The sequence below is a fragment of the Schistocerca cancellata genome, chromosome 11 (assembly GCF_023864275.1).
Source record: "Schistocerca cancellata isolate TAMUIC-IGC-003103 chromosome 11, iqSchCanc2.1, whole genome shotgun sequence".
Taxonomy (NCBI): Eukaryota; Metazoa; Arthropoda; class Insecta; order Orthoptera; family Acrididae; genus Schistocerca; species Schistocerca cancellata.
Window position 1 is genome coordinate 81,828,515 of NC_064636.1, and position 16,642 is coordinate 81,845,156.

Sequence of the window (16,642 nt, forward strand, 5' to 3'; positions counted from 1 at the left end):
CCATTTTGGAAACCTTTTTGATCATGTGACACTGCACTATAGTTACAGTTTGTAGAAATAGTATCCCTATTCCTTGTGTTGACATATCCGGCAAAAAAAAAACAAAAAAGAAAAAGAAAAAGTTCGGTATTGTCAGTAGCGTTTAGTAAGTATACATTCTGAGTGTTCACAAATTTTTAAATTCAGATGAATATGAAAGCGTCAATTCAACAGCGTCTGCTGCATAGCAGTTACGCTTATCAACATACGTATTCAACTTCAGCCGGCGATTCCGGCGATATTAATAATAATATGCATAGCTTGTCCGAAAAAAGAAAGCTAAGTTTTTGTGGAATTTTGTTGTTTTGTACATAATTAAATGCAATTTGTGGGAAGAACGAAATAATGTTTAAGCTTTCACTACTCTTCATTTCGTATTTTTGTGTAAGTGGGAATTTCTGTGCATTTTTTATTTTGTCAGACAAACGTAAAACATCCCTAATACATGTATTAGTTCCTGAATAAACTTCCGGGTTGAAATTCAGGCATTCTTAAATTACGCTCAACTTACACAATTCTTTGTTAAATATTCGTTTGTAGTGATGGTTATTTGTTTTCGTCACTCTCTCAGACAATGGATCTGGTCTAGGTGGCGCTAATTCCTTTGCGGCTAACTTTTCCCGGTAATTTTCTTTTCCTCGAGTACTTAAAACAGAATCAAGAGAGTTCAGGTCGACAATGCACAGGAAAGCTGATTCCTGCACAGGAAGCAACCAACTCCAGACACAAACTGCCATTTGCGGGTTCAGATAGTACGATCTACCAACAAGGTCACTTGACTAGAATACAAATGATGTGCTGACAACCATATAGGCCAAAAGTACACCGTCTTCGATCCCACATTTTAGTGAGGAACCAGTGAGCCACATTTTCGGAATGTTAATATGTACGTACAATGTGGGCTTACTGTGCAGATACAACAGACCCGCCGTAAGATCAACAGATGTCAGAAGTGCTGTGTCGTCCGAACAATACACAGCCAGGGCCAAAGCACCACAGGCGCGAAGATGCGACCCGCAGCCAGTGCCGTAGAGACTCTCCATTTGCGCGAATTCCACCACCGCCACGGGCGACGATGAGGATGAAGATACCGACTTCGCCTCTGCCAATTGCCGCCCGAGTACTATCCGCCAATGACCAGACAAGGGACAGAAGCCTAGCCTACTCAGAATAGGAGGCCTCACCCACTTGGTTACAGATCATCGCCCAGGGCTGGCCTAGACAGGGAACATCCTTTAGTGAACTCTTAGAAATGAAGAGACAATTATCGTAAATTGCATTGCTATGTACTTTGAAGTTTACCTACGCTTGATTATTTGCACTTAGGGATTTTTTTGTGTTTTATTACAAGCAGTGTTGCAGATTTAATCATTCAACAAGTCACAAAGGTAATTAAACGTTTTTAACTCATTTGTGCGACTTTGTTACTACACTACTGTCCATTAAAATTGCTACACCAAGAAGAAATACAGATGATAAACGGGTATTCATTGGACAAATATATTATATTAGAACTGACATGTGATTACAGTTTCACGCATTTTGGGTGCATAGATCCTGAGAAATCACTACCCACAACCACCACCTCTGGCCGTAATAACGGCCTTGATACGCCTGGGCATTGAGTCAAACAGAGCTTGGATGGCGTGTACAGGTACAGCTGCCCATGCAGCTTCAACACGATACCACAGTTCATCAAGAGTAGTGACTGGCGTATTGTGACGAGCCAGTTGCTCGGCCACCATTGACCACACGTTTTGAATTGGTGAGAGATCTGGAGAATGTGCTGGCCAAGGCAGCAGTCGAACTATTTCTGTATCCAGAAAGGCCCGTACAGGACCTCCAACATGCGGTCATGCATTATCCTGCTGAAATTTAGCGTTTCGCAGGGATCAGGTGAAGGGTAGAGCCACGGGTCGTAACACATCCGAAATGTAACGTCCACTGTTCAAAGTGTCGTCATTGCGAACAAGAGGTGACCGAGACGTGTAACCAATGCCACCCCATACCATGACGCCGGGTGATACGCCAGTATGGCGATGAAGAATACACGCTTCCAATGTGCGTTGACCTCGATGTCGCCAAACCTGGATGCGAATATAATGATGCTGTAAACAGAACCTGGATTCATCCGGAAAAATTACGTTTTGCCTTTCGTGCACCCAGTTTCGTCGTCGAGTACACCATCGCAACCGCTCCTGTCTGTGATGCAGCGTCAAGGGTAACCGCAGCCACGGTCTTCGAGCTGATAGTCCAATGCTGCTGCAAAAGTTGTCGAACTGTTCGTGCAGATGGTTGTTGTCTTGCAAACGTCCCCATCTGTTGACTCGGGGATCGAGACGTGGCTGCACGATCCGTTACAGCCGTGCGGATAAGATGCCTGTCATCTCGACTGCTAGTGATACGTGGCCGTTGGGATCCAGCACGGCGTTCCGTATTACGCTCCTGAACCCACCGATTCCATATTCTGCTAACAGTCATTGGATCTCGACCAACGCGAGCAGCAATGTCGACACGATAAAAAATGGCTCTGAGCACTATGGGACTCAACATCTTAGGTCATAAGTCCCCTAGAACTTAGAACTACTTAAACCTAACTAACCTAAGGACATCACACACACCCATGCCCGAGGCAGGATTCGAACCTGCGACCGTAGCAGTCCCGCGGTTCCGGACTGCAGCGCCAGAACCGCTAGACCACCGCGGCCGGCTCGACACGATAAACCGTAATCGCGATAGGCAACAATGCTATCTTTATCAAACTCGAAAACGTGATGGGTACGCATTTCTCCTCCTTACACGAAGCATCGCAACAACGTTTCACCAGGCAACGCCGTTAAACTGTTGTTTGTGTATGAGAAAGCGGTTGGAAACTTTCCTCATGTCAGCACGTTGTAGGTGTTGCCACCGGCGCCAGCCTTGTGTGAATGCTCGGAAAAGCTAATCATTTGCATATCCCAGCATCTTCTTTCTGTGGGACAAATTTCGCCTCTGTAGCACGTCATCTTCGTGGTGTAGCAATTTTAATGGCCAGTAGTGTAATTTGTTGGAAATTTGCAGAACCTTCGTTCCCTTGTCCTGTTACCTGACCCTGGGGTATAGCTGCGTAACAGCGGCAGGGAGGAATTGTCCTACCAGCGTACCGCACCATGGGCTGTGCCGTGAGCCCACGAGCTCGGCCTGCCGTAACAGCGGTGGCAACTCGGCCTCCACAGCAATAGCGACGAGGCCTTCACTAAACTGGCGACGGGGGTCTACAAAAAGAAGCGTAAATAAATACTAGATCGTCACAATCGACGATGGTGTGTGACACACACAGTGGTTACGGTTACTACAAGCAACACCGCAAGTTGGGAAACGGGGCCAAATTTCTAGTAGTTTACTGTCGAGTTGAGAGTTTCACACACAAATGTTTTATTCATATCGAACAGAAACTAGCAGTGCGGCAATAAACAGCCTTTTAAACACGCCGCTAACGGCAATCAAGTAATTTATAGCAATACAACAATTTTTAAAAAATTTCTTTTTTAAAAGAAAATAGAAGTGACAGTACGGCAATAAACAACCTATCAAAACACGCCGCTACCGGCAATCAAGTAATTTATAGCAATACAACAGTTTAAACAAAAGCCAGCAGTACGGCAATCAACAACCTTTCAAAACACGCCGCTAACGGCAATCAAGTCATTTATAGCAATCCCACAATTTTAAAAAAAATCTTTAAAAAAAAGAAAAGCTAGCAGTAAAGCAATAACAGCCTTTCAAAACACGCCGCTACCGGCAATCAAGTAATTTATAGCAATACATCAGTTTTAAACAAATTTAAAGAACATTAGTAAACAAAAAAATGGTTGAAATGGCTCTGAGCACTATGGGAATTAACAGCTGCGGTCATCAGTCCCCTAGAACTTAGAACTACTTAAACCTAACTAAGCTAAGGACATCACACACATCCATGCCCGAGGCAGGATTCGAACCTGCGACCGCAGCAGTCGCGCGGTTCCGGACTGCGCGCCTAGAACCGCGAGACCACCGCGGCCGGCATTAGTAAACAAGCTACTAAAGTAAGTACAGAACTTTAATAAAGTACGGTGAGGTAGTGAAGCTACCAACACCGCCATTTAAAAAAAAAATCAAATGTCTCAGCAAACACACGATTAATGGCAATAAAGAAATTGAGGAATTAAAAAAAGTTTTTAAACAGAAGTGTCCTGGAATATCATTAGAACATAGCAGATATGACGGACCCCTGTAAGGCGGCCACAAATCGCCCACTCAGGGATGCTCAGGCTAGGCAGAGTACTGACCAATCTAAATACGCCCGTAAACACAATTGCGACTCTCAGGCTGGTCACTGCTCCGACTTTTAGCCAGCGAAAACTTGTAATAAGATGGCTTAACTTGCTGACCTCGTGAAAGGAAACATTACACCACACAGTCCTGAATGAGCGACCACATGATCAAACGACAAGAAGCATGAACTTACTCATAACACACGACAGAATAGCGAAACAATTAAACTGCCAAAACTACACCTCCCATCTGGCAGTAACGAGAGGAGGAAAGATCACTGTCTTCAATCACACCGGTGCCGGGGACAGGAAACCCGATCGCCGGAGGCCACAAGGCAGAAGAGACGCTGGTTACACAAAATCATTACTTAATGATTAAACCTTCCACGAACTTAACTGGGAATTATGCTCGAACAGGCAGGACACGACCTCCGATGGCAGGGATGCACACATCCGACCGCGCACGCGTCGCCAGCGTACCCGACCAACACCGACTCAAAGGAAGGCCTCGGCGCTTGTTGGTGACGTCACGTCAGCTAGGCACGGCGAACGCCAGGTCTGTTGCAGGCATACTCATAATGGTGGTGTCTCCCTCTCTGACACAGGAAAATGTGAAACTATTGGCGGTAGTTGACCAACACACATAGTTCTGAGAGATTTCTGCAATCAATTAATTGTGCAATTCATTACACTTCTTAACAAATAGTGTACTCCTGAACTTAAATTTCCACCTGTTTTAAGGACTGACATACAAAAAGAACTTCACGGTCCAGCAGCAACAGAATTCGTGCTTCTTTACCGTATTTGTAAATCTGAGGAAGTTACGTTTGTACTGGGTTGCTTTTACAAGAAACTGTGAACATATTGGTGCCCTTCTTTAGGTATCTTGGTTGACTATGGGGTGAGGAGCACTGAATGTTAATGAAATATCTTGCGATTGTACACGTTGGGGGAGGGGTCGTGGACAGAAGAAGAGGCAAAAGAGAGATACTTGTTTTATCAAATAAATTTTTTTTATCTCATAAAATTTCTCCTTTCAGTTGCAAGAGGGGAATATTTATCTTTTCTAATGTGCATGTTTAACAAAGTTTAAGCTCAGCAGTATTTTCGATGTATGAAGCTGTTTCCTGTTTAGAATTCCTTTCGTTGAAAACGACTGTAATCTAATGACTGGCAACAGCTGGACATTTACACATGTAAATTAGTTCACATTTCCAGTGACGATGTCAAACGAAAATAAATAAGAGAAACACGTTCATTGTAAGGGGGTTGGGGTAAGTTTCGATGACAAAATGGATCAAGTAAATATAGTTACTCGAATGTAAAATTTCCGAAGCTCGCAATGGGGCAGAGCGCCTTCTCATATTGATCTGCGTTTGTTTCGACAGGATTCAGTAATACAGAACTATGATCTTCATTTGTAGCTTTACGAAAGTAAGAAAATCTTTCATCTAAACAGAACTGCAGACTCCAAAACAGTACCAAACATTTTGTCCAAAAATAAGAGATTTATAGTGATAAGCACGCCCAGGCGTTTCTGCCTGCAACAGACCTGGCGTTGGCCGTGCCTAGCTGACGTGACGTCACCAACAAGCGCCGAGGCCTCCTCTGAGCCACAACACGCTCTGTCACCGGAGTTCACGTCTCCTCTGCAACGTTGACGGCTAGTCACCGCTCCTTCACGTTAGGTGTCTCCTTTTTAAACTCCAGTGTTGAAACGGAGCATTTGAAGAAGCTCGTTAACGTCCCACCGAGGCGACATGAACAGCAGCTACTCGTGGGGCGATTCTGTATACAACCAACCCGCGGGGAGCTCTTCCGTCAACTCGACCCGCTCGTTACACACGACCGACATACATCACCTGGCGACTCGGTACAGCCGACCACGCCTGGTCCGCGCTGGAGAGCCACACTGCCCTCCCGTGTCCACCAGACTCTCTGAGCGCAACCCCCCCCCCTCCCCTCCTACTTCCACGCCACCACACGACGTTACAACCGGTCAAAGGCTAGGCGCAAATTGAGAAGCGTACAGCGCGTGTGACGTGACCCGACACTGCAGCGCGACACGCACGTGTTGGGCGGGTGCAGCGCATGTTGCGACGCGTACACCGTACTTCGCACGCGCCGACTGGCGACGCTCTGCGCTGACTGAACCGAAGCGCGCGCAACCTCTTATCTGTCTCAAACGATTTTACAGAAACTGTTCTCTGAAAATACACTCCTGGAAATTGAAATAAGAACACCGTGAATTCATTGTCCCAGGAAGGGGAAACTTTATTGACACATTCCTGGGGTCAGATGCATCACATGATCACACTGACAGAACCACAGGCACATAGACACAGGCAACAGAGCATGCACAATGTCGGCACTAGTACAGTGTATATCCACCTTTCGCAGCAATGCAGGCTGCTATTCTCCCATGGAGACGATTGTAGAGATGCTGGATGTAGTCCTGTGGAACGGCTTGCCATGCCATTTCCACCTGGCGCCTCAGTTGGACCAGCGTTCGTGCTGCACGTGCAGACCGCGTGAGACGACGCTTCATCCAGTCCCAAACATGCTCAATGGGGGACAGATCCCGAGATCTTGCTGGCCAGGGTAGTTGACTTACACCTTCTAGAGCACGTTGGGTGGCACGGGATACATGCGGACGTGCATTGTCCTGTTGGAACAGCAAGTTCCCTTGCCGGTCTAGGAATGGTAGAACGATGGGTTCGATGACGGTTTGGATGTACCGTGCACTATTCAGTGTCCCCTCGACGATCACCAGTGGTGTACGGCCAGTGTAGGAGATCGCTCCCCACACCATCATGCCGGGTGTTGGCCCTGTGTGCCTCGGTCGTATGCAGTCCTGATTGTGGCGCTCACCTGCACGGCGCCAAACACGCATACGACCATCATTGGCACCGAGGCAGAAGCGACTCTCATCGCTGAAGACGACACGTCTCCATTCGTCCCTCCATTCACGCCTGTCGCGACACCACTGGAGGCGGGCTGCACGATGTTGGGGCGTGAGCGGAAGACGGCCTAACGGTGTGCGGGACCGTAGCCCAGCTTCGTGGAGACGGTTGCGAATGGTCCTCGCCGATACCCCAGGAGCAACAGTGTCCCTAATTTGCTGGGAAGTGGCGGTGCGGTCCCCTACGGCACTGCGTAGGATCCTACGGTCTTGGCGTGCATCCGTGCGTCGCTGCGGTCCGGTCCCAGGTCGACGGGCACGTGCACCTTCCGCCGACCACTGGCGACAACATCGATGTACTGTGGAGACCTCACGCCCCACGTGTTGAGCAATTCGGCGGTACGTCCACCCGGCCTCCCGCATGCCCACTATACGCCCTCGCTCAAAGTCCGTCAACTGCACATACGGTTCACGTCCACGCTGTCGCGGCATGCTGCCAGTGTTAAAGACTGCGATGGAGCTCCGTATGCCACGGCAAACTGGCTGACACTGACGGCGGCGGTGCACAAATGCTGCGCAGCTAGCGCCATTCGACGGCCAACACCGCAGTTCCTGGTGTGTCCGCTGTGCCGTGCGTGTGATCATTGCTTGTACAGCCCTCTCGCAGTGTCCGGAGCAAGTATGGTGGGTCTGACACACCGGTGTCAATGTGTTCTTTTTTCCATTTCCAGGAGTGTATATGATTTCTGCCTTACTTGTAGCGTTGTATGTCAACTTCGTGCCCGTCACCTCGCTAATGACCATTCTTATTGTGATGTACACGTTTTAGTAAGACACTACCCAAAATTCAAAAAGTTTGCAACGAAAATTAGGGGTCGCTATGATTTTGCGTTTGGTGCGTATTACACCATATGTTGCTGCGTATGAAATTTAGCTAACATGCTGAATTTTTGTTTAGACTGGGGAGGAGATCTCTATCTGCCTCCGATCTCGATGAAATGGATCCCATGTAGCGCGCTCACTTCCGATCTCACGCCCGCGAGAATGAAATACTCGCAACATCTCTCGTATCTCTTAAACCGCTGGAGACATCGAAACGAAAGTTTGGCGAATGATAGCCAATTCTTAAACACACGGAACTTTCTTATCTATGGCGATATATCACTATTTATACTTCTTTTTTTATTTATTTCACTCCAGTGACTGTAATTTTTTAAGAGTTATATACATCTAGCGAAACAAAAGCTTCCTAGTACGAAAATAAACATGAAATTTCTTCTTTTATGTTACTTCAAACCGATACTATGAGGTTTTTCGTAAGCTATTGAGCTCTGTGATTGCCAATTACTTGTTTAATGAGGCCCTACGTTTCGGATTTCTGTCTCAATAGCTGCTGTGAGATGAGTTTGGCAAATTACATTGTGACAAAGCAAGTACAATTAAACCAGTCACCAAGAGAAATTTGGCCTTACTCATAAATGGTGATGCATCTTCGAATGAGAAAAGGTTAACAACTCACACAAAAACAGATTGGAAATTCTGTTGGAATTTTGGTGGAATCCCCGTAACCCATCGTATTTTTAACACTGAGCCACTGGAATGGAAACTTACCAAAGGATTTTATTGCTTCTCTTGATCTGAGCAGTATTAAAATAATGACGAGCGTTCCTGTTTACTCACCTAGGGCTGACCAAACCGACAATGCGTGATCGCGAATAAAATAGTTGTTATTGAGAAAAATAAACAATTGATCTGTCTCACAACACAATGGTCAGTGTATTGTCAGCAGCGAAGGATAATGCGCGCGACAGGAATGCACAAGCTAGCCATGTGAGATGGAGTTCGAAAAACATTGTCATGACAGTAGATATGCCTTTGTCAGCAGCACATTTCAACAAATTAAATACATCTAATCATAACACTCTTTTAGGATATTCCTACTTTTCGTAATAATACCGACCATTTTCTTCATTTGTGTAGCCTGTTGTTCTATAATTAGTTTATTAATGCTGATAATGTGCGCGCAACAATTGAAATGCTTTTTCTCATCACGGCGAACCAATTAGAACATTGTCATTTGTGACTGCTTTTCGACTGTTTCTAGCTTCCAGTGGAAATATGTTGTTCAAACGCATGTAGTACAGTGTGTCGTATTACATTATTACATACATATCAGAGTAATCACAGTGAAACTTTTATACTTCAGATCATGGACGCTTTTTACCACAAGAACAAAGGGATCACACCTGTGGAGATTATCCCTTTCTAAATTTTTGTAACAGATCGTACAGATACGCCAGAATACTAGGCAGCCAGAATATAACCTTGCTTTACTTTCCTGCCTTCATTCTTAATCACATGATTTTATAGTATTCCTTGCTTTCGTATTCACTACCCTCTGTCCCTTCTTGCGATCTGAAAACATCGCGGAGGCATATGGTGCAAATTCCAGCGGCCAGTGGCTCATCAGTTACTGAAGTATACATTTTTCTTGACAGAAGAAAAACAAAACAAAACTATGCAGATATAAATAACAGAAAAGTATAACGTGCTAACGAAGAAAGCTGGGGCGTTTAAATGGCGAAAAACGAAACACTACCCAAAGGCAATAAAATTCAGTACACAGTAAGGCAAAATTTATCGTATGGGCAATACCACCACTGCTGATATGCGCCTTTCCGATGTGAGCACATGGCCGGGCTACTTTTCCGCTCCCCGCCTCAAATTTACCACAGTGCTAGCGAGGCAAGCGCAACGCGCTGCGCGAGAAACTGTGCCGCAACTAGAGATGGGCAAAACTGTTCTTTTCAGAGATTGGATCAGAACTGTTCACTCCCTGAAATGAATTAGCTCTTTTTCATGACTCACCACTCATTTACAGTAGAAAATAAATGGAAGTCACATTGCCCTTTAAACTTGGTTTATTCCAGTACTATACCTGTATTTTGATCTTGAACACAGATAATGAGTAAGAATTTTGTATTGTTTATTGAAATTTCCACGATATGACAAAGTTTTTGATTATTGATTTATTTTGCACTATCGTGGTTTTTTGGGTGATCGGAAAATTTCGTAACTTGAGATTTACATTAACAATGTATTTGGCTATAATGTATTAAAATTTCATTAACCTCATACAAATACATCGCAAGCCATATATTTTTAAAGTGAACGTTTCCTTCCGAAGACGCCTAAAATCGCAAAATATAAATTTGACTATAAAACGAAAGTGCTGCATATAGCCTTACGCAGAATAAAACAAGGAAAATATTGGTGTATCACATTTTGCGATACATTTATCGGTTCGCTCGTAATTAAAGCGTAAATTCGAGTGTCCATAATAAAAATCCTATAGTAAGAGGAGTCATCAGGAACCTAATCTAATCAGTTTAAACAAATAAAAATAAAATAAAAACAATTGATGTATACATAACATAATAATGTAATATACATAGCGGTATTACTACGAAGAACAATATCCAGTAGGGACGAACTCCGATGCAGAGGCGCTGAGTCGAGCAGGTCGAGCCGCGAGCTGTATTACTGCGTGAGCTGAGACCGCAGAGACCAGAGTGACACCTGAGTCGCTTTGCTCAACGCTCTGGCTAGAGTCGAGACGGTGGGGTGAGAGTTGAGCAGGCGAGTTCCGAGGGTGGGGGGGAGCGGTGAACTCACCCGCTCCGAGACAAATCGTCCGTTCCCTTGCGAGCAGGTTGTTGCAAGTAGTTCCTATGTTATCCGCTAGGTGGCTCTCTTCCTGTTGCTCGCATCAGCTGCCCAGAGGGCAGGACGTGCGACTGAAATGATCGCCGACAGAGTGCGACACTGCACGCGGCAGACGACGCACAGAGACGGCACGGCATATGTGAAACACAAAATCCAATGGGGCACTGCACAATGCAGGCAGCCAAGGTAGAAGCAGGGCAGAGGCCGGCGCTGGCTGTGTTGTGTGGCGTGCACTGTGCTCTGACCAGCAGAGGCGCTGCTGATATGCTCCGTCTCTCTCTCTCTCTCTCTCTCTCTCTCTCTCTCTCTCTCTGCCGTGGGAAACGTTTGGAGCTACCGTTCTTTTTTTCTGAATCACTGATTGTTCATTCCTTTGAAAGATTCAACTCTATGAATTAGTTCAAGAGCGGACCCCCATCTCTAGCCGCAACCACAACGCCGCGCGACCTGGCGCCGACGCGTGTCGCGGCCCAGTCGCGTCGCGTCGCAGTTTGCGCGGCCCCACTTGAACCTGTGGTGTTACAAAAACGCGTGCTGCGCTGCGCTGCGTCGAGCCACACGCGCTATACGCGTCTCAATCTGCGCCTAGCCAAAGATCTCACTTCCTGCATAGCAGTTTCCCGAAAGCAAAAACGCAGATATCGATAGCAGAGTGAAAAGCCAACCGAGCAGCCACTCAATGACAGACAGCATATCAAACAAACATGTCAGGGGAAGAAAAGGAAAACCAATGAAATTTAAACGCAAGGTCTAGCACGAGTCAGTGTGTTTTGTGGTTCTCGGCGCCACAATTTATTACTGTACGACACAATCCAAAACTTACTCAGAAAGCCACAAAATAGGTTTTTCTGTCAGTATAAATATCACATAGTGATGTCCGGTCTAACTTTACTACGTAGTGAGTGAATTGGCATATCTAAGGAATGTCCTAGCACCTAGCGGCATTGACGTGAACTTGTAGTTGTATGGTAAAGGCTAGCTGTGCATGCCATGAACTGTGCACGTTGTTTATCGACTCTGTATGTATTTGGAGCAGAAAGCTCCTTAAAATTGGCCCAACCGATGGTGTGCTCGCGACCCAGATGCCAGATTTTACCAACACAGCACAATAGATTCAGTGCGACGTATTTCAGATTACCGCTTCTAGATTACATTTAACAGCATTCGGAGAAAACTAACCAAGAAATCCGCTAGGTGTCAAAAGTTGGGGTGTTAACGTGTACTTTTACTCTTGCACAACAGCTGATATTGTGTTGTTCGAGATCTGTAGCTGTACACCTGTGGCATCTGCCTGAAACACAAGCATATCGCAGTGTTGTAACTTACTTGGTAGCGGGTTACATTTGGCAGTTGTTTGTTGCTTGCCACAGGTCTACGTGCGCCTGAGGGTACTGCATAAGGGCAGAGCCCTGTTCAGTGGCGACTTGGTTCAGAACTATACACTTACACGGAAATGGTGGGTGTTCTTTCGGACGGACACCATTGATGACCTGCAGCCGCCTAGAAAGAAATTAGAATCATATTGTTTCTGAGATGTCCGAAAGCCGGCCGTTGGTGGCCGAGCGGTTCTAGGCGCTTCAGTCTGGAACCGCGCGACCGCTACGGCCGCAGGTTCGAACCCTGCCTCGGGCATGGTTGTGTGTGATGTCCTTAGGTTAGTTAGGTTTAAGGGGCTCCGGAATGCCCTATACTTGCAATGTTAAAATAACGCTTATAAATTACATCTTTCCTCACAAAGTATTTGAGGTAGGAAGTTGAACTTTTTACAGATTATTTATTGGAATATGGGCTACAACTTAACACAGGGATTTTACAAAATTTTAGTTCAGTTATTAAAGATGATTTTTTTCAATTGTAATGAAAATTCACAACATTTTTTGCAATTTTTTATTTATATATTAAAAAATATACAGTTTTTTTTGGAAAAAGGCTGTGTTAAATTATGCAGAAGGTATTGTGTAACATTTACTGAAAGTTTGAAACAAATATGTTTGGAAGATCCCTAGAAAACATGTAATTAGTATGAGAAAATAAAAGTTTTGGGAATCGAGCGACAAAGATTGGATTATTTTTTAGTGCATTCCAGGTCCATAGGATGGATTATCTTCATCCTCTGCAAACTACTCCTCCAGCTTCCTCTTGTTCCTCCTCCTGTTTACTCTTCCTAGTATTTCTAGACTCTTTACAGCCCTGTCTGCAGCCCGAAGGCGTTCCTTCGTACCATGTTAGAACCTATCTTCATTCCCATTATTGTTTACAGTAATAACACATACCTTTGGCTTTCCAACATTTCTCCTTTTCTTAAAAGCCTTCAGAGGATTTCTAATAACATTACTTTTACTCATTATTATACTTCAACAAAACAGAGACTCAAGAAACAGAATTAATTACGAATATTTTCGAGATAACGACAGAGTAAATAAACATGAAACAATCGACAATCACACCAGCGATATATATTGAACCATCACAGGTTAGCCACAACACATACTTTATCTCACATCACTAAAATGTACCTGATGAACACGGAAGTTAATAATAACACCATTTGACAGCAGTTTAACAGCGCCACAGTGGGTCACGCCCATGTAGAATACATTTCAAAAAAAAATTAAAAATAGTTGTAGTCTTCGGAATTGAATAAATTATATATCTATTAAAAGGTAATAGTCTGCAGATTCAGAAAACGCAAAAAAGTAAAAATTGAACTTTTCATGATTTTGAGCCTTTCCGGAGACCCTTAAGTAGTTCTAAGTTCTAGGGGACTGATGACCTGAGATGTTAAGTCCCATAGTGCTCAGAGCCATTTGAACTATGACCGAAAGAACAGACACCGTATCCGTATAGATATATAGTTGTGGCAATACCGGCCATGACCTTTTTCTTCTGTGCGGATGCACACACATTCCTCGAAATCTTACGGGACTTGGTTAGAATGCCTTCCACGAGTCATGAGTGTCTTGGGGTGGGACGCTACGTACGTAGTGTGTGGACGTACAAGGTGAGAATGCGGGTCTCACGGGGAGCGTGCAAGGGACAAGTCCCTGCAGTCGCGCTACCCTCTGTGCCCTCGGTGGCTCAGATGGATCACACACCGTCTGGCTTGTGCCGCGACCAGCGAGTGCTGGCTACTGACCCAGCGCATGCTGGCTGGCATTGCTCTTGCGGCGATTGCCGGAGTCTGTCTCCCCGGATGATATATTGCGCCCCGACGGCGTATACTTTCCATCAACCGGGACGAACGCCGTTAGATGGCTAAAAGGCATGGCCCTTTACTGCATATTTTGCGGAGCTCCCAAAGGCCCACTCGACTTTTGGTCCCTATTGATGACGACACGTGCAGCTTTCAGCCGCCACCCGAAGTACAGAACCCCTTTCGCAAATTATTTAGTTTCATTATTTACGGATCCTCCTGCTCACTGGGGCGTTCCGGGTATGAGACGCTGAAAATGAAGAAGAGTCCTCGAGCATATTGATCCTCTACGGACGGATTATGGCGGAACCCCTCCCAACAGACGAGAAGACGACTCGGACGCTCAACTACGGCGGTTGTTAGGATCCTTTTTGTAATGAAACCAAAATAAATCCATAAATACAAAAAAATTAAAAATGTTATAAAAAATTTAAAAAAAAGAAAAAATTAAGGAAATTAGGATGCATATTCTCACAGGATGGCAACATAGTGAAAGAACTGGAAACGAGGTGTAGCAAAGCTAATGCAGTGAGCGCTCAGCTACGATCTACTCTCTTCTGCAAGAAGGAAGTCAGTACCAAGACTAAGTTATCTGTGCACGGTTCAATCTTTCGACCAACTTTGTTGTATGGGAGCGAAAGCTGGGTGGATTCAGGTTACCTTATCAACAAGGTTAAGGTTACGGATATGAAAGTAGCTAGGATGACTGCAGGTACTAGTAGATGGGAACAATGGCAGGAGGGTGTCCACAATGGGGAAACCAAAGAAAAACTGGGAATGAACTCTATAGATGTAGCAGTCAGGGCGAACAGGTTTAGATGGTGGGGTCATGTTACACGCATGGGAGAAGCAAGGTTACCCAAGAGACTCATGGGTTCAGCAGTAGAGGGTAGGAGGAGTCGGGGCAGACCGAGGAGAAGGTACCTGGATTCGGTTAAGAATGATTTTGAAGTAATAGGTTTAACATCAGAAGAGGCACCAATGTTAGCACTGAATAGGGGATCATGGAGGAACTGTATAAGGGGGGCTATGCTCCAGACTGAACGCTGAAAGGCATAATCAGTCTTAAATGATGATATGATGATGATGATGATTAAAGAAATAAATAAATAAAACAACATAGACCAACCCGCTACATCCTCTTCCTGATCCTTCGATCCTCGTTGCTTGGGCCTGGCGGTGGTGATGGCCAGGCTTCAGGTGTCGAACCCTGCCCTACCCGTCATCTTGCCCTTGCAGCGGTTCCTTATATACAGGGTGAGTCACCTAACATTACCGCTGCCTATATATTTCGTAAACCACATCAAATACTGACGAATCGATTCCACAGACCGAACGTGAGGAGAGGGGCTAGTGTAATTGGTTAATACAAACCATACAAAAATGCACGGAAGTATGTTTTTTAACACAAACCTACTTTTTTTTAAATGGAACCCCGTTAGTTTTGTTAGCACTTCTGAACATATAAACAAATACGTAATCAGTGCCGTTTGTTGCATTGTAAAATGTTAATTACATCCGGAGATATTGTAACCTAAAGTTGACGCTTGAGTACCAATCCTCCGCTGTTCGATCGTGCGTATCGGAGAGCACCGAATTACGTAGGGATCCAAAGGGAACGGTGATGGACCTTAGGTACAAGAGAGACTGGAACAGCACATTACGTCCACATGCTAACACCTTTTTATTGGTCTTTTTCACTGGCGCACATGTACATTACCATGAGGGGTGAGGTAAACGTACACACGTGGTTTCCGTTTTCAATTATGGAGTGGAATAGAGTGTGTCCCGACATGTCAGGCCAATAGATGTTCAATGTGGTGGCCATCATTTGCTGCACACAATTGCAATCTCTGGCGTAATGAATGTCGTACTCGCCGCAGTACATCTGGTGTAATGTCGCCGCAGGCTGCCACAATACGTTGTTTCATATCCTCTGGGGTTGTAGGCACATCACGGTACACACGATACCACATTGAACATCTATTGGCCTGGCATGTCGGAACACACTCTATTCCACTCCGTAATTGAAAGCGGAAACCACCTGTGTACTTGTACTCACCCCTCATGGTAATGTACATGTGCGCCAGTGAAAAAGACCAATAAAAAGGTGTTAGCATGTGGACGTAATGTGCTATTCCAGTCTCTTCTGTACCTAAGGTCCATCACCGTTCCCTTTGGATCCCCACGTAATTCGGTGCTCTCCGATACACACGATCGAACAGCGGAGGAGTGGTACTCAAGCGTCAACTTTAGGTTACAATATCTCCGGATGTAATTAACATTTTACAATGCAACAAACGGCACTGATTACATATTTGTTTATATGTTCAGATGTGCCAACAAAACTAACGGGGTTCCATTTTAAAAAACGTAGGTTTGTGTTAAAAAACATACTTCCGTGCATTTGTTAATGGTTTGTATTAAACAATTACACTAGCCCCTCTCTTCACGTTCGGTCTATGGAATCGGTTCGTCAGTATTTGATTT